The sequence below is a fragment of the Rattus norvegicus genome, chromosome 7, assembly GCF_021556685.1.
Source record: "Rattus norvegicus strain SHRSP/BbbUtx chromosome 7, alternate assembly SHRSP_T2T, whole genome shotgun sequence".
Lineage (NCBI taxonomy): Eukaryota > Metazoa > Chordata > Mammalia > Rodentia > Muridae > Rattus > Rattus norvegicus.
In genome coordinates, this window is record NC_141540.1 from 46,783,596 (window position 1) to 46,800,788 (window position 17,193).

General features: G+C 36.1%; 1 protein-coding gene and 1 pseudogene across 5 annotated transcripts in view; both read left to right on the forward strand.

The window, feature by feature from the left end:
- Positions 1 to 17,193, forward strand: part of Mgat4c (MGAT4 family, member C) — a 760,784-nt gene that overhangs the window by 341,660 nt on the left and 401,931 nt on the right.
- LOC148004653 (serine/Arginine-related protein 53 pseudogene) lies at positions 3,540 to 4,534 on the forward strand (annotated as a pseudogene).

The window sequence follows — 17,193 nt, forward strand, 5'->3', positions numbered from 1 at the left end:
AGATTAGTACAGAAGGCTGTGCCTACGAAATTATTGAGAATAGAGTTATCAATGATCAAATCATTTTATTGGGAAAGATATTAATTTTCCATAGAGAACATTAATATTTCCATTAGAGAAGCACATTTAGTTAAAAGCATTTCCTTAGTTTCATTATAGAGTTTTGATCCTGTGAGTTTCAGCAACATAAAATAATGCATACCCACCATTTTGCAAACACCTAGAGAGTGCTTAAAAATCTTCCTTGTGTATTCTTCCTTTTCTATAATATTACCTTTTCTATAATATTATCTACTTAAAATAATACAGAATAGAGCATTTCCAGTTTGCCTTTTGAACTTTACCAACATGTCTTCTAGTTTAGACTTTCCATGCAATTCTCGAGCTTAATAACTCATTTCTATTTAGTGCTCAAGAAAATCCATTTGTTCCTAAGTCATATATCTAATTTGTCTAGTCAGCCTCAAAAATAGACTTGGATCATTCTCAGTGTTATCAATTATAAATGAAGGTGCTACAGTTATCTACACGGAAGCTCTTTTGTGGAAATAAATTTTGACTATGTCTACATTGATATTGTGTAGTATAAATCTTAAATTTTATTATACAATATTGAAAGGTTTGTGATGAACTACTTAACTGGCACACAGTGGTTATCTGAGTATTAATTCTCAGTAGTGATGAATAGCAGTTCTTGCTGTATCCAAGACTAAGTAGTATTTGTGGTATGATAATTCTATTATATGGTCATTTTGCTACATACAATGTTATTTCTTAGTGTGGCTTGTCATTCTCTGACAATCTAGGTTGTAGAACTCCTTGTGTTTATTTATCATCCTCATATCTTTGATCTATTGATTGTCCATTATGTAATTGGGTTATTTTATATCATTGAATTGTTATAGTTCTTTGTACGATTGTAGTTTATGATATTATTTATCTGATATCATTTGTGAGATGTTATAATAATTTTAAAAATATGATGTTATTTGGAAGAGAGAGATTTAATTTTAATTCTAGTTTATTATATTAATTCTTAATTTCTAACTTTAGTTTGATACCCAAAACTCATCATGATGCCTAATGTAATCAGAGTTTTTCTTTGTTATTTTCTAGGAGTGATTTTTTTTTTAGTTTTGTAATTTTTTACCTTTTATTTATGCTGTGATTGGTTAATGTTAAGTTTTGAACCAGTGTAAAGTATGTTCTTAGATTCCTTTATTTTGCAAAATCATTCCAAGAGTGATCATTGTTTCTGTGGGAATTTTATTTCTGAGCACCATAGAATCCAGATTATTGGGACAAATGACCCAGGTTGATCTTTGAGTCTCCCACTTATTGATACATAATATTGGTTATAACCTAATTATCCTGGTCTGTTTTTCTTGCAACACCATGTAAGCCCTATTTCTATCTCCTAACTGAACTAGTTATATTTAATAAAAAAATTTTACCAATGTGCTTGAAACAATGTTAATCAGTAAATAAATATAATGTATTTATTTAGAGTCTGACACTAAGTTCATTAATTACACATTTATTTACAAAAATAAAAAGATATTAGTGTTCAAAATTAATATTTCTTATATTTAGATAATATAAAAATATCACTTATTTTCCATACATTATCTTAGTATTTTCTGAGAATTTAATTAGATAAACATATATATATATATATATATATATATATATATATACTTGGAAAAAATCAATATATTTGGATAGATGAGGTTGTTAAACTCTGGTAAGTTTTGATGGACTATATCTTTAAGGCTGAGTGTTCATAAACATATTCTCTGAACATCTGCATGAATTTGAAAGTACAATTATCCAAGCAAATTGTAGGTGCAGATGAATTAGAAGCACATGGAGAATATAGATGGCTGTTTGAGAAGATGATGTTACAATCAAATCCAAGCAGGTGCATGTTTCAATGATCATGACTACCATATTGAGAGACTTCAATAGAAAATCACTGTACAGTGTGTAGATGCAATTTTCTCTATTCCCAGTGCTTATTCTTTCATCCTTAAGTACTACAAAATGACATTTTAATGTTTTTAAAGTAAATAATTTGCCTCTACTTTTACAGAGTTTCATTAGATTAGCAGAAGCCTCAACAACAGTTCTATGTCACACACTCACACACTCTATCCTGAAAATGTCCCGTGTTCTCCATCGACTGGTAATCTCTTTTCAAAGTTATCAGTGAGGTATCTTAGAGAAAATAATGTAGAATTCCTCACAGACCGTACCGTCCTATATGATCCGAGCACCTGGGATGAAGCGAGATGATTCATAAAGTTAAAAGTCGCTCGGAGAGAAGACTGGTTAAGTGAATGTCACATTAACTCTGCATTGTACGTTCTTAAGAAACAAAATCTCTTATACTTTTGGGTGTGAGGCTAGCCTTTAACAGCTGAGACTTACTGATATAGATGAGGATGCTTGCAGCTAACCATATGACTGAGGACAGGGACCCCAATGGAGGAGTTAAAGAAAGGACTAAAGGAGCTGAAGAGGTTTGCCACCTCATAGGAAGAACAAAAATTTCAACCAACCAGACCCTCTCAGGGACTAAACCACCAACCAAAGAGTACACATGGAGGGACCCATGACTCCAGCCACATATGTAACAGAGGAAAGCATTGTCTGGTATCAATTGGAGAAGAAGCACTTGGTCCTGTGAAGGCTTATTTCCCCAATGTAGGAATGCCAAGGTGTTGAGGAAGGAGTGGGTGGGTGGGAGTGGAAACATCTTCATAGAAGCAGGGAGTTGGGGGATAACATTTGAAATGTAAGTACATAAAATACCCAGTTAAAAAATAATAACAAAAAAAAGGAAAAAACAGAAAAAATCTCTGAAACCACACAAATATACATAACTAAGGAATCACAGGAAGGATGAATTATTGATCAAATGAAGTATTTTTCAAGTAACATTCTGTTTTGATCAGTTTCCCTTTTTGTCAGCCATACATCCACAGACGCAGATTTAAAGTAAACTGGTTGTGACAGGGGTTGTTATGCAGTGATCAAAAGTGCGTGTTCTTGTAGAAGGCTAGACTTTGGTTTAGAGCACCCGCACTGAATAGTTCCCCAGTTGATTGGAATTCTACTTCCAGGGGATTCAATGACCTGTTTGGACTTTGTGGAACTTCCATTCAATGTATATACATATACATTTATATAATTAAAAGACTTAAAGAAGAAATTAGCCCAGTAAAGATGCTTTGTATGTAAGTAATGAAGAGTATATCTTATGCTTCCTTGTACTAAATGACTAATTTATATGCTTGGACTTGTAGAGAAGGACTAAAATGAAGGAAGATTAGAAAAAATTCTTCTAAAAATTGTTTCTAAATAAATTTGTTTGATTGAAAGTTAACCTCGCTTTCATGCCAGGAAAGATAAGCATAATAAAAATTACATTAAATGAAAATTGAAACAAGTTCTGTAGACGCCGGTGGCGAGCAGGTTAGAAGAGGGGGTTTCAGGTCCCCATGTCAGGAGGTGTGAACCCGAAGGTCGACCCAGAAATGGGACACCGGTCTTCAAACACTGAAGACGAAAGAAGAAGCAAGAGGAAAAAGAAACACTGGAGGCGGTCATCTTCAAACAGCTCTTCAAACAGCAGGACATATAGTAGCAAGAAGGGCGGGAGGAGGCCAAGGTCGGAGTCAGGATCCTGGTATAGAGACGGCCAGCCTAGCTCACATTCTCATGAGAGAAGACGCAGGCGCAGGTCAAGCAGCAGCTCTTCTTATGGCTCCAGAAGACAAAGAAGTCGCAGTCGCTCCAGGGGCCGAGGGAAAGCCTATAGAGTAAAGAGGTCTCGGCCAAAAAGCAGAACAAGAAGGTCCAGGTCAAGACCTCGTTCACGCTCGCATAGTAGAAGCAGTGAAAGAACCAGCCACAGAAGAACTCGTAGTAGGTCCAGGGATAGAGACAGACGTAAAGGGACAAAAAGAGGAGAGAAAAGGAGAAGGATAAAGGCAAAGACAAAGAGGTGTACAGCATCAAATGCCAGGATTGTGGAAACATCAAGGCTGGATTAGAACATCTGCCTCCAGCTGAGCAGGCCAAAGCCAGACTTCACTTGGTCCTTGAAGCTGCTGCAAAAGTTGATGAAGCATTAAAAGCCAAAGAAAGGAATGAGGAAGAAGCAAAGAGAAGAAAAGAAGAAGACCAAGCCACCCTGGTAGAACAAGTGAAAAGAGTAAAAGAAATTGAAGCAATTGAAAGTGACTCTTTTGTTCAGCAGATGTTTAGATCAAGTAAAGAGGTCAAAAAGTTGGTAGAACCAAGGGACGTGAAACATGTGACATCAGAACCAGCATCAGTAGCTGCTGACCCACCCAGCACTGGAAAGGAAATAGACCCTGACAGCATCCCCACGGCTATCAAGTACCAAGATGACAATTCTCTAGCTCATCCAAATTTATTTATTGAAAAAACTGAAGCTGAAGAAAAATGGTTCAAGAGATTGATTGCTCTCCGACAAGAAAGACTGATGGGCAGTCCTGTGGCCTAAGCAGTAGACTTATGGTCAGATTGACAGTAAGCTTGAAGATTTAGGTTTTAAATACAAGTTTAACTTTCACTCTCAAAAATAACTTAGCCAATTACATGAAAAAAGAAAACTCATTTCTTCTCTCATGGTCAACTAAATATTTGGTAACTTGAATCAAACATTGTGGATAGTGAATCTGTTATAAATGTTCTGAGTACATGAACATATTATACTGTTACTTAAGCAAATAATAAAAAATATCAGTGTTGACATAAATAAAAAATTACTTTAAGTGAAGGATTATTATGTGAATAGGAGTTTGCAAATAAGTGCTTTGAAGTACATGAAAGATAAAGTTCTAAGTAGGCTCAGGCCATTCACAATGTCATATTGAAAGGACCATAGACAAAGGGAAATTCTAGATTCAAACTTAGAGCAATGTAAGATATACTACAGCTTGTACAAAATATAAATTCTTATAATGATAAAGGCTGAATAATCTGTTCCAGATATGATGGCATCCAAGACAAATTTCAAGATAACTGCCAAGACCTCAGAGTGCTTTGTTATAGACAATGATCGCTTTTTGTGTTTCGATTGCCACTCAATGTTTATTATCTACATTTCTTTACATTTGTATACTACTAGGAAAAGAGGAAGAGAATATGTGAAGCATTCATTCCTCTTTCAGCTCTTCAATCCTACAGAAAATGGTAGGTTCTCTCCTCCAGGCTTCATTCCGAACTCTATTGTAAAATTTTGCAAACTACATTTCCATGCCCCATGATAATTCCGCTCACTGAGTCATTACAAATTGAAGTGCTACAAACTTCCCATGGCACTCAAGTATTATTTTGCTCCTCCAAGTTCTCTCTCTCTGATAAGATTGTTGCCTCGGAGGCAGGTACAACGTCTACATATTTTTGTGTGCAGTTTAATTTTAAGTGACTGCTGAAAAATCACAGCTTTTCAGTCATTATTTATTGAATTTATGAATGAATTATTTACATTTGAGATTCTGATGAATAACTTGTGATGTCAAGTTTCTTCATATAAGCAAACCGTGTCTAAAGACACATCATTCTTTAATATATTCTGGAAAGCTACAGGCTTATTTTATAGTAAATTAAATGCCTACTACATCAAGGAATGCATGCAATATCAGTTATTTTAATGCTCATATTAGTTTAAAGTGAGCTTTCACCATCTGTTCCATCTACTAACCGTGAATGTAAGGGAACACATTTCCCTATTACTTTTGTAAAATGTGATATATAAATGATTTAAATACAGTTATGTACTCATGAAGTCATGCAGCATGCAGCTGGCATGTGGCTCCCTTATGTTACAAACAGAAACAAAAGAGAAAGTCTGCTTTATCTGAAACAGAGGGCTTTGTGTTTTCATTATATGACAGTAGAAGGAAATGTTTTTTGTTTTTTGTTTTTTGTTTTTTTTTACCACAAAATTGAAGGTTTGTTACGATTTGAATCGGCCTTACAAATTGACATGCCCATTCCCCCCTCTTTTGTTAACCAATGTGTTCATCAGAACATTCAATTTCTCAAGACTTTCATTAAATTCTGGGAAGTCTGAGCATTTGTGCATGTTGAAATATTTTGTGAATTTGTGAGCCTTATTGATCCCACTGTGAATTTGAATAGAGACATAAAGGCACAAAGAAGAATTGTTTATTGAGCTCGGTTAAAGTGTAGTCTGCCATATAATCTCTGGTAAGAAGGGGAGGACCTATTAAAATGTAACAAAATTGCTTCATCTGGATTGGCAAGACTGAGACGTGTTAGGAAAACAATTAAGGAGAAATAAGATGTGAGCTTTCATCTAACTTGTCACACCTATATCCATTCCCCATGGCAGCCATTGAAATGATGTTCAAACCAATGACATTTGGGGGAATAATATTTATGAAAAAGTCATAAAATGTAATAAAAATTTATATTTAAGGATCACAGAATATGAGAATTGACAGGAAAAAAATGTGCCGAGACTTTAAAACTCTCTCACAGTGCGTTAACATAACGTTTTCTTCACTCCTGGAATAAAATCAGTTATGGTTTTCATTGGCATGTAAATTGAGAAAGTAGGAGATTTCTTCCATGGCCTGGTTTACTGTCGACATTAGTGATAACAGTAAAATGTGGGAAGGAGTGGAAATTCAACAGTTTAACTGCTGTGAGTTACATCCTGGGGTTTCACACTATATTCTTAAAAGCGTATTGCTCGAAGAATAAAAAAAAAAAAAAGACCAAACTGCTTGGGTTTTTACTTACCACTTTGTTACTATCAGACGCAAAGATTGCTTTGAATAGTTAATGTAGATAAAGTCTGCAGACACAGGTAAGCATTGCGTCACAGCCTGTCAAATAGCGATGAGGCCAAAGAGGAGATAGGTACATAGAGGTGAAGACAGTAAAAATTCAATCAGAATAACTGATAAATAATAAGGACAAATATGATATTCATGAGGTGATATATTCTATTTTCTCTTTGATGTGTGAGAATGTAATACAATTTTACCACTTATCTCTTCCCTTTCTTCTCTGCAAACTGTACCGAATGCTCCTCCGTTGCTCTATTAATATCCATGCTGTTTCTATTTACTCATATAAATGTACTTTATATACAGATAAATTCCTAAATCTGACCCTCTCTGTCTATATAATTTTACTTGTTTGTATAATTGTAGGGATGATGGTTTGGTGTTGGATAACCAATTGGTGTGTTTCCTCTGGAGAGACTATTTCATCCACTCTCAGCATCTCTCAGTTGCCTGTTACTCTGTATTGTACCTGCAGCCTTGTTGGTGGTCCTATATACCTACTTTGCCAGGTTTACTGGAGTTGTCTTGTTCAATTCAAATAGTCCTTACCCTTAGTCCAAGACTCTTCTTTTTGCAACAGGCCATTTAGACAACCAAACTATTGATTTTAAGTATAAAGATTTACTTGTTCGTGGGAATATTCTAGTTTTGTTTGTGTAAGGTTCTAGAATCAAAATATTATAAAATATGACTTATTTGATGAAGGGAAATAAACTCAATATAGTCAGTGTGCCTTGTATTTTGTGGTCATATCTGCCAAGGATGTGGGAGGGTTTTACATTATATCAACTGCATTATTCCCAAGAAGTTCTTAGGATGTAGGATTTGCATCCCAAGTCCTCAAAACTATTAAAGTATCAATAATTAACGGCTTTTAAAGACCATTAAATATAAAGAATGTAATTATGACAGAAGTCATTAAAACAAAACTGTGTCCTTAATTCATAACAGTTGTATTTATAACAGCTTTATTTGTTATTTACAGCTTGCTTTTCGGATGAGAACTGGGAGGATGCATATGGAGCTTCACCTCCATGTGGAAACGAATGGAACTACTACAAGTAGAATTGTTGTAGATCTAGAAAAGAGTGTGTGTGTGTGTGTGTGTGTGTGTGTGTGTGTGTGTGTAATAGACAAATAGAGATAGAGATAAGATAGAGATAGATAATGTGCGTGTGCATTTATTCATTTATGATACTAAATGAAAAAAAATATATTTAAGGCTTTTCCCTCAAGGTCTCTTGTTATCCTCTCTAAGATAGGTGAATTTAGATAACTTCCTTGTATTTTAACTAGTAGCTGTAGAATATTGTTAATTAGAGTAGTTTTTATATTGTTTTATATTTGTCCATCGCTTAATTAATAATTAATTATTAGTTTATTTATTTATCTACTTATTATTTTTTCCAAGGAGGTCCAAAAGTAGTTGAGAGAAAGGACATTTGCTTTTCCAGTGCCAGGAGGCATGAATCTTTTGGACAATTACCCCAAAATTATTCCCATCAGAGCCCAGCATGTTTTAACATGATCATGATAGTATTAACACTTTCATGTTTACAGATTCTGCCCACTCGAAAGGGAAGATGACAATTTGTTATTCCAGGTGAGCAAGTCAGAGACCATTTTAGGAAATCGATATTAGCAGAAATAATAATGTTAAAACACATTTGTAAAGACATTTTCTTTAACTTTCAGATTATCTGTTTCGTATTATTTCTTTTGAATAATGCACTGTATGCATTACAATGCTTAAGATAGGTGTGTGTGTGTGTGTGTGTGTGTGTGTGTGTGTGTGTAAAACTTGAAAATAGTAATGGGTCTGAGGAGATAGATTTTAAAGATAAAATAATTGCACATGTTAAAACCAAGTAAATTTCCAAACTGAGAAGGGGAAATGGACACAGAATCCAACCTCAAGCCAGGAAGCAATTGATAGCAACTGGGAGAGGGAAAATGAGGTTTCACCAACAGAGTATCAACGTATAAACCAACAATGTCCGAGGTCAGGCACATGACAATGAATATTTCAGCATGGTCTCTTATATGCATTTTGTTTTGCTATGTTATATTGAATTTTTTTGCAGAAGAAATTCTTTATTGTAAAGAATATTTTATTGGTTATTTTGTTTATTTACATTTCAAATACTGTCACCCTTCCTGGTTTCCCTTCCACAAAGCCCCAATCTCACCCACCTCCCCTTTCCCTTTCTCAGGGTGTTCCTCCACCCACTCCTTCACTCCTGCCTGACTGCTCTAGCATCCCTCCACAGGTCTAAGGGCCTCCCCTCCCATTGATGCCAGATATGGCTATCCTCTTCTACATATGTAGGTGGAGCCATGGATCCCTCCAGGTATACTCTTTCGTTGGTGGTTTACTTCCTGGGAGCTCTGGGGGAATCCAGTTAGTTGATATTTTTGTTCTTTCTATGGGGTTGCAACCCCTTTCATTTCCTTCAGTCCTTCCTCTAGTTCTTCCACTGGGGTCCCCAGGCTCAATATGATGGTTGGTGTATTTGCATCTGTATTAGTCAGGTATTAGTCAGGTGCTGACAAAGCCTCTTAAGGGACAGATATACCAGGCTCCTGTCAGCAAACACTCTTGGCATCAGCAATAGTATGGTGGTTTGGTGTCTCTAGATGGTATGGATCCCTAAATGGGGTGGTCTCTGGATTGTCTTGCCTTCAGTCTTTTCTCCATTTTTTGTCCCTGCATCTCCTTTAGACAGGAACCATTCTGGGTTAAAAATTTTGAGATTGGTGTGTGGCCCCATCCCTCAAATGGGTGCCATGACTATGTACTGGAGATGGTTTTCTTAATGTTAGCTTTTATTTTCATTTTTAAGAGAGCAGAAGAGGGAGGGGAGAGAAAGGAGAGAGAGATAAGAAAGAAAAGGAGAAGCAGAGAGAGAGAAAGAGAGAGAGAGAGAGAGAGAGAGACCGACAGACAGAGAGACAGAGACAGAGACAGAGAGACAGAAAGAGAATACGGTCAAGAGGTGTACTCCTTAGTTTTGTGCCAACTTGACATAATCTATAGTCATCAAAGAGGAGGAAGTAGCCTCAGTCAAGGTAATGCCTCTATGAGATCCAGCTGTGGGGCATTTTCTCTATTAGTGACCAACGGGGAGAATCCCTCCCTTTGGGTGTGGTGCTATCCCTTGCCTGGTAGTCTTTTGATTTAGAAGAAAGCAAACCGATTTCCAAAGTGGTTGAATTTAATATATGATCTAGTAGTTAGGATTTATAGGAATTTTTGATCAATTTAGGCATATAGTTAAACATTATTTGGTTTACATTAACTGTACTTGAAACATTTAACGAATAATCAAAATAGTATAGCAGGTAAATCAATTGTATTCAGCCCCAATAAAATGAACGTTAGGAAGTATTAAATTGAAACAGAAAAATAGCAAATTATTTTCAATGTCTTACTGAAAAGGGAAGATTTATCTCATTTTCTCTATCCATTCTTTTGATGAGGCTCATCTAGGTTGTTCCCAATTTCTAGCTATTATGAATAACGCAGCAATGAAGATGATTGAGGAAGAGTCCAAGTTTTTTGTTGTTTTGTTTTTTGTTTTTGGGGTTTTTTTATTGTTTTGTTTGGTTTGGCCTTTTGTTTGTTTTATTTTGTTGTTATTTGCCCAAGTCCATATGGTCCTTTGGTTATTTGCCAAAACATAGTACAGCTGGATTCTGAGTTATACAGATACCAACTTTCCAAGCACTTTCCAAGGAATGAGCATATTGATTTCTATGGTAGCTGGACAAGTTTGCAAACCCACTAGGAGAGAAGGCGTAATCCTCATATTCCACTGGCCAGTATGAGCTGTCACTTGTGGTTTTGATCTCAGTCATTTTATCAGGTATAATGTGGAATCTCAAAGTGGTTTTGATTTGCATTTCACTGAAGGCTAGGAATGTTAAATATTTATTTCACAGACATTTTGGGGTTTTCCTATGGAAGATTCTCTTTTTAGATCTAGATCCCATTTTTAAATGGATTTTTTTCTGACTTCTATTCTCTCGAATTGTTTATATATTTTAGATATTACTTCTCTCCCAAATGTGGAATTGCTAAAATCTTTTCCTATTCTTCATACTGTATTTTGTCCTTCGCCTCACAGATATTTTTCAGTTCCATGAAGTCCTATTTATTAACTGTAGATCCTAGTGTCTGAGCCAATGATGTTCTGTTCAGAATGACTTCACCTCTACCAATAAGTTCTAGGTTATTCACAACCTTCTTTTCAATCAGGTTCCGTATATCTTGTTTTATGTTGAGGTCTTTGATTCATTTTGATTAGATTTCTGAGCAGGGTGATGAGTATGAACCTATTTGTATTCTTTACATACAAACATCCAGCTTGACCAGCACCATTTATTAGAGATGCTTTCTTTATTCACTGTGTTTTGTTTTTCTTGTTATTGTTATTTTGTTTTGTTTTTTAGTTAGTTGGTTGGTTATGGGTAGGGCGTTCTTTATCAAAAACCAGGTGACCATTAATGTATAGATTTATGTCTTTGGCTTTGTTTCCATTCCACTGATCAATGTATCTGCTTTTATGTCAAACTTAAGACTTTTTTGTTCCTATGTTACTATAGCTCTGTAGTATAGCTGGAAATCAACAATGGTGAGATTCTTAGCAGTTCTTCTATTGTTTTAGCTATCCTATTTTTGTTCTGTTGAATTTTTGGGGTTTTTTTTTTGGCTTTTTTTGTTTTTGTTTTGTATTTAAATATGAAGTTGAGAAATGTCCTAAATTGAATAGCATTCACTTTCCATCTTCCATGTCATTTTTCCATTTGTTGCTTAATGGAACCTTGATGGTTTCATAGCAGGATCACTGTAAATAGGCCGCAGTAAACTTTAGTACATTTATTTACTTGATTTAGTGAATAATTTTCCTTTAGTTATATCAAAAACGTGGGATTTTTGGATCCTATAGCAAGCATAATTTTCATTTGTAAATGAATTTCTATGCTTCTACACTTGGGATGCTGATTTATATTAGCTCCAATGTATATAAATCTTCCATATGCTCACAGACACTTCGTTTTTGTTTTTGTTATAAAACTCATTGGAGCTAAAATGGGGTCACATCATGTCGTGGTTTTGATTTTCTTTTCCCTAGTTATTCATGTGTGTGTCTAATCTTAAATAGGCTTGTTGCTGTTTATTTCTTCTTTTAAAAATGTTTATTCAGATCAACAATCTATTTTTGCTGTTAATAAATTGTGGTGTTGAAAGTTTTGGCTTATTATATTCATATTTATGTTTTACTTGTCATCATCGTCCGTATAAGTCTATCCACACATGTTCCTGCACACAAGTAGAGTGGATAAGAGAGTGTCTGAACCCTTGGTGTATAGTCTACACTTACTGCACCTCATTAGTTACATAGGTGTTGGACCTGAATTCTCATTTTCAATACTGTTCAGCAAGTATTTTATATGCTGAACCATCTCTCCAACCCTGAAAGATTCTATATCTTCCAGGAAGTTGAGGCTAGTTTAATGATACAGAGCTATATGGACCATGGCATGCAGTGTATCATCCATAAGACGCAGATGAAATAGGTATTTACCTTCTCATTCTCATCCGGCAATCTCTGTAAACATGGTTTCAGGTGTCTTAACCTAGTGGCCCATTCTGTGTTTGAGCTATGCATGCTCCTAGGTTGGAACAAGCTACAGAAGTCTCACAACAGGTGCTTTGGATAAGAACCTTCAAGCATCTGGAGAAACTTGTGGCTACAAAAGGAGAGTGGAGAGGTCAGAGAACAGGACAGATGTCAGGGTACTACACTTACATTTTCTGAAAGAGGTAAGGAAACATTTGACTTAAATAGATGAACATAACTTTGGTAAGACATGGGAAGGGATCACAAGTCATAGGTGCAAGCATCACCAAAAGAATATAAGAGATAGAAGAAAGAATTTCAGAGAAAGAAGATACCATAGAAAACATCTACACAACCATCAAAAAAAATGTAAAATGTAAAAAGTTCCTAACCCAAAACATCCAGGAAATCTAGGACATAATGAGAAGATCAAACCTAAGGATAATAGGTATAGAAGAGAGTGAAGACTCCCAACTTAAAGGACCAGTTTATAGTCAACAAAATTATAGAAGAAAACTTCCCTAACCAAAAGAAAGAGATGCCCATAAACATATAAGAAGCCTACAGAATTCCAAATAGGTTGGACCAGAAAAGAAATTCCTCCTTTCATATAATAGTCAAAACACCAAATGCATAAAAAAAGAAAGAATATGAAAAGCAGTTAGGGAAAAGATTAAGTAACATATAAAGGCAGTGTTATCTCCCTTGGTACTTTCTTTATTGTTTCTATTTCCATTTTTAAGCCATGAATGGTTTTATTCAATTCCTTCACCTGTTTGGGTGTGTTTTCCTGTATTTCTTTAAGGTATTTTTGTGTTTCCTCTTTAAGGGCTTCTACTTGCTTACCTGTGTTGTCCCATATTTCTTTAAAGAAGTTATTTATGTCCTTCTTAAAGTCTCTAATATTATCATGAGATGTGATTTTAAATCCAAATCTTGCTTTTCTAGTGTCTTTGGATATCCAGTATTTGCTGGGAGAACAGGGCTCTGTTGATACCAGGTAGTCTTGGATTCTGTTGCTTAGGCTCCTGTGCTTGCCTCAGCCATCAGGTTATCTCTGGTGTTAGCTTGTTTTGCTGTCTTTGACAGTGGCTTGACCCTCTTGTAGGCCTATGTGTCAGTACTTCTGTACACCTGTTTTCTTTCAGCCATATCTGGGAATAGAGAGCTGCTCCTGGTTTTGTGCGACCTGAATACTCCAGGTGGGTTGCTTTGCCTAGAATGGTTTGTCTTAAGTCTGCTCTCAGGTGTGTCAATGCTCCTGAAGACTGACTTTCAACTATTGGTGCAGGCAGAAACCTGAAGGGTCCTGCCCATGACTGCTCCTAGGTCCCTGTGCCCAGAGGGCACAGAGCGCACTAAATGATTTTCTCTTTGGTCAGGAATGTGGGCAGAAGTAGTGGTCTCCCCTGAGTTCTCAGGATTGTCTGCCCTTCTGAGGGTCCAGCTCTCTCCTCCACAGGACTTATTTGGAGGGAGCAGTGGGATCAGTTCAGTTCAGTTCAGAGCACAGGCAGAAACCAGAAGGTTCATGTTTCTGACTGCTACTATTTTCTTGTATCCAGAGGCGACTAGACAGGTTCCTCTGGGGCCAGGAATGTGAGCAGAAGTGGTGGTCTCCCCTGATCTCTCAGGATTTTCTCTACTTCTCCCACTTTTTCATACAATACTCGATCTGAAATGCCATACCAGAGTTAGTTAACATTGTAAAGTGGCATGAACAAATAATGGGCTAGGGCATTGGATTATTCTCAACCAAATTTTATATATATATATATATATATATATATATATATATATATGTTAATCATATATTTTGTTATTTGTTCATTTGTAAGTATATTATATTGTTAACTTTGTCTCACTATGAACTCACTTTCTTGTTTCACACTAATCCTTTCACTATGGAACACAATCTTTTCTTCTTTTCCATGGAGGAAATATTGAGAAAGAATATAAAACAAGCCAATTTATGATGATGAAATTAAACAATGGTCCACCCAAGTATATTTCCTTGAAAATAAATCAATTAGTCTTGCTCCTTCTTATCATAACAGATTTGTATCCAGTGTTGGAGTTTTCTTTAGTAGTAGATAGTGATCTCTGAACTTTATAATCTTACTAACCCAGTTCTTTTACTTGTAGATATATGTGTCAATTTTTTTCATTTTTTTCCTTTGGCAACATTCTCAAAACAAGTAGATGCTCAAAATAGGCATTTAATATAAAAAAATCACAACTCAGGAATGTTTCTCCTGTTCTACAATTCATTGTTATTAGGTTTTATTATCAATATTGGTCCTATTAATATTGTTCATTTATTGCTCTGTTTGTTTCATTACATTCTGAAGTTATGTTTACAAATCACTGACTATGTGCAAACAAGTATTTTAAGTACTTAAAAGACAACTTTTGTATATTAATGTACAGTGCTTATACTTTCTTTTTAAAAAATTTATTGGTTAATTTATTTATTTACATTTCAAATGTTATCCCCCTTCACAATTTCACCTCTGTTACTCCCCATCCTACCCCCTCTCCCTGCTTCTATGAGGGTACTCCCCCAGCTACACACTCACTCCTGCCTTACCTCCCTAGCATTACCATATGGTGGATCCTTAAATCTTCATAGGACCAAGAGCCTCCCCTCTCATTGATGCCAGATAATTCTACCCACTGCAACATATGCAGCTGGAGCCATGGGTTCCTCCATGTGTATTCTTTGGTTGGTGGTTTAGTCCTTGTAGCTCTGGGGGTCTGGTTGGTTGATATTGTTGTTCTACCTATGGAGTTGCAAACTTTCAGTTTCCCTTTAAGCTTCTTCAGTCCTTCCTCTAACTCCTCCATTGGGATCCCTTGTGCTCAGGCTGATGGTTGGCTACAAATATCTGCATTTGTATTGTTTATGCTCTGGGAGAACCTCTCAAGAGACAGCTATACCAGGCCCCTTTCCACAAGTACTTCTTGGCATCAGCAATAATGTCTGGGTTTGGTGGCTGAATATGAAATGGATCCCTAGGTGGGGCATCTCTGGCCTTTCCTTCGGTCTCTGCCCTACACTTTGTCCCCATTTTTTCTTTAGACAGGAGCAATTCTGGGTTAAATTTTTTGAGAAGGGTGAGTTGTCCCATCACTCAATTTGGGGTCATGCCTAATCTGTCCACACAGTATCTCCAGGTTCTCTCTCCCCTTTGTTGAGTATTTCATCATTGGGGCCTAGGAACCTCTTGTTTTCCTAGCATTTTGTACTCTATGGTGGCTACCCCAGTTTCTTAATTTTTGGAATATTATTAAAACATTTTATTCCAATTTAAATGAATCTTATTATAAATTTAGCATTATCTTTATATAGAGCTGTCTTACTTGAAGTTATCTTAAAAATTAGAGTTATGTTTTTATAAATCCAACAATGAGTCAGTGGGCTTATTACCATCCTATTTTCACAGTGAGGAATCAATGCATAGCATGATAAGAGGTCCCGGGGACTAAACTACCAACCAAAGAGTACACATGGAGGGACCCATGGCTCCAGCCAAATATGTAGCAGAGGATGTCACTGTCTGGCATGAATAGGAGGAGAAGCTCTTGGGCCTGTGAAGGCTCCAAGTTCCAGTGTAGGGGAATGCCAGGGTGTTGAAGTGGGAGTGGGTGAATGGGAGTGGGAACATCCTCACAGAATCAAGGGAGGCAGGGGGGATAGGAGAGGAAGAAAAGTGGATAGCATTTGAAATGTAAATACATAAAAATTCCAATAAAATGCTATAACTAAAAAATGCTTACCTCATATCCACATATTGATACTTCAATTGTGGTAACTGTGATACCAATGTTCTTTTCATCCATGGAGTATCACACCCAGGTATACCAGAAGAATGAAATAAATAAGCCAAATAGGATTTTCATCTCCTGTGAATGGAGGTCCATACAGAAGACAAATGGATATGGTTTTAATATCAATAATAAAAAATATATATATCATATATATGATAAGGTCATAATTATCAATGATATGATTTTTAGTATCATCATAATGAACCATTGACATATTATCATGTATCACAAGCATTTCAACAAAATAATATAGCCTGAAAGCTACATAACACAGTAAATTAGTCAACATACACACACCACCACCACTACCATATAGATTCTTGGTATATACATGCTAAGCATAACCCAACAAAATCAGTCATTCTAAAGTGAATAGCAACATAAATTTCATAGTAAACTTAATTTTTTTAATAGAATAGATTCTTCTCTCATGTACTATATCCCAACGACTTTCCCTTCCCTCCATACCTCCAAACTCTCCCCCAACCCACTTCTCACAGGTATATCTCTGACTTTTTGACTTTCTCTTGGTACTATTTTCCTCGTTTTTTATTTGAAAACATCTATTTTATTATATTTTATTGGATATTTTTTATTTACATTTCAAATGTTATCCTTTTTCTCCCACCCAACCATCTACCCCTTCCTGCCTTCCCTACCTGACATTCCCCTACACTAGGTCCAGCCTTGGCAGGACCAAGGGTTTCTCCTCCTTTTGGTGCCAAACAAGGCCATCATAAGCAGCAGGAGCCAAGGGTCTGCCCATGTGTACTCTTTAGATGGTGGTTTAGTCCCTGGGAGTTCAGGTTAATTGATATAGTTGTTCCTATCGGGTTGCAAACCCCTTCAGCTCCTTCAGTCCTTTCTCTAACTCCTTCACTGGG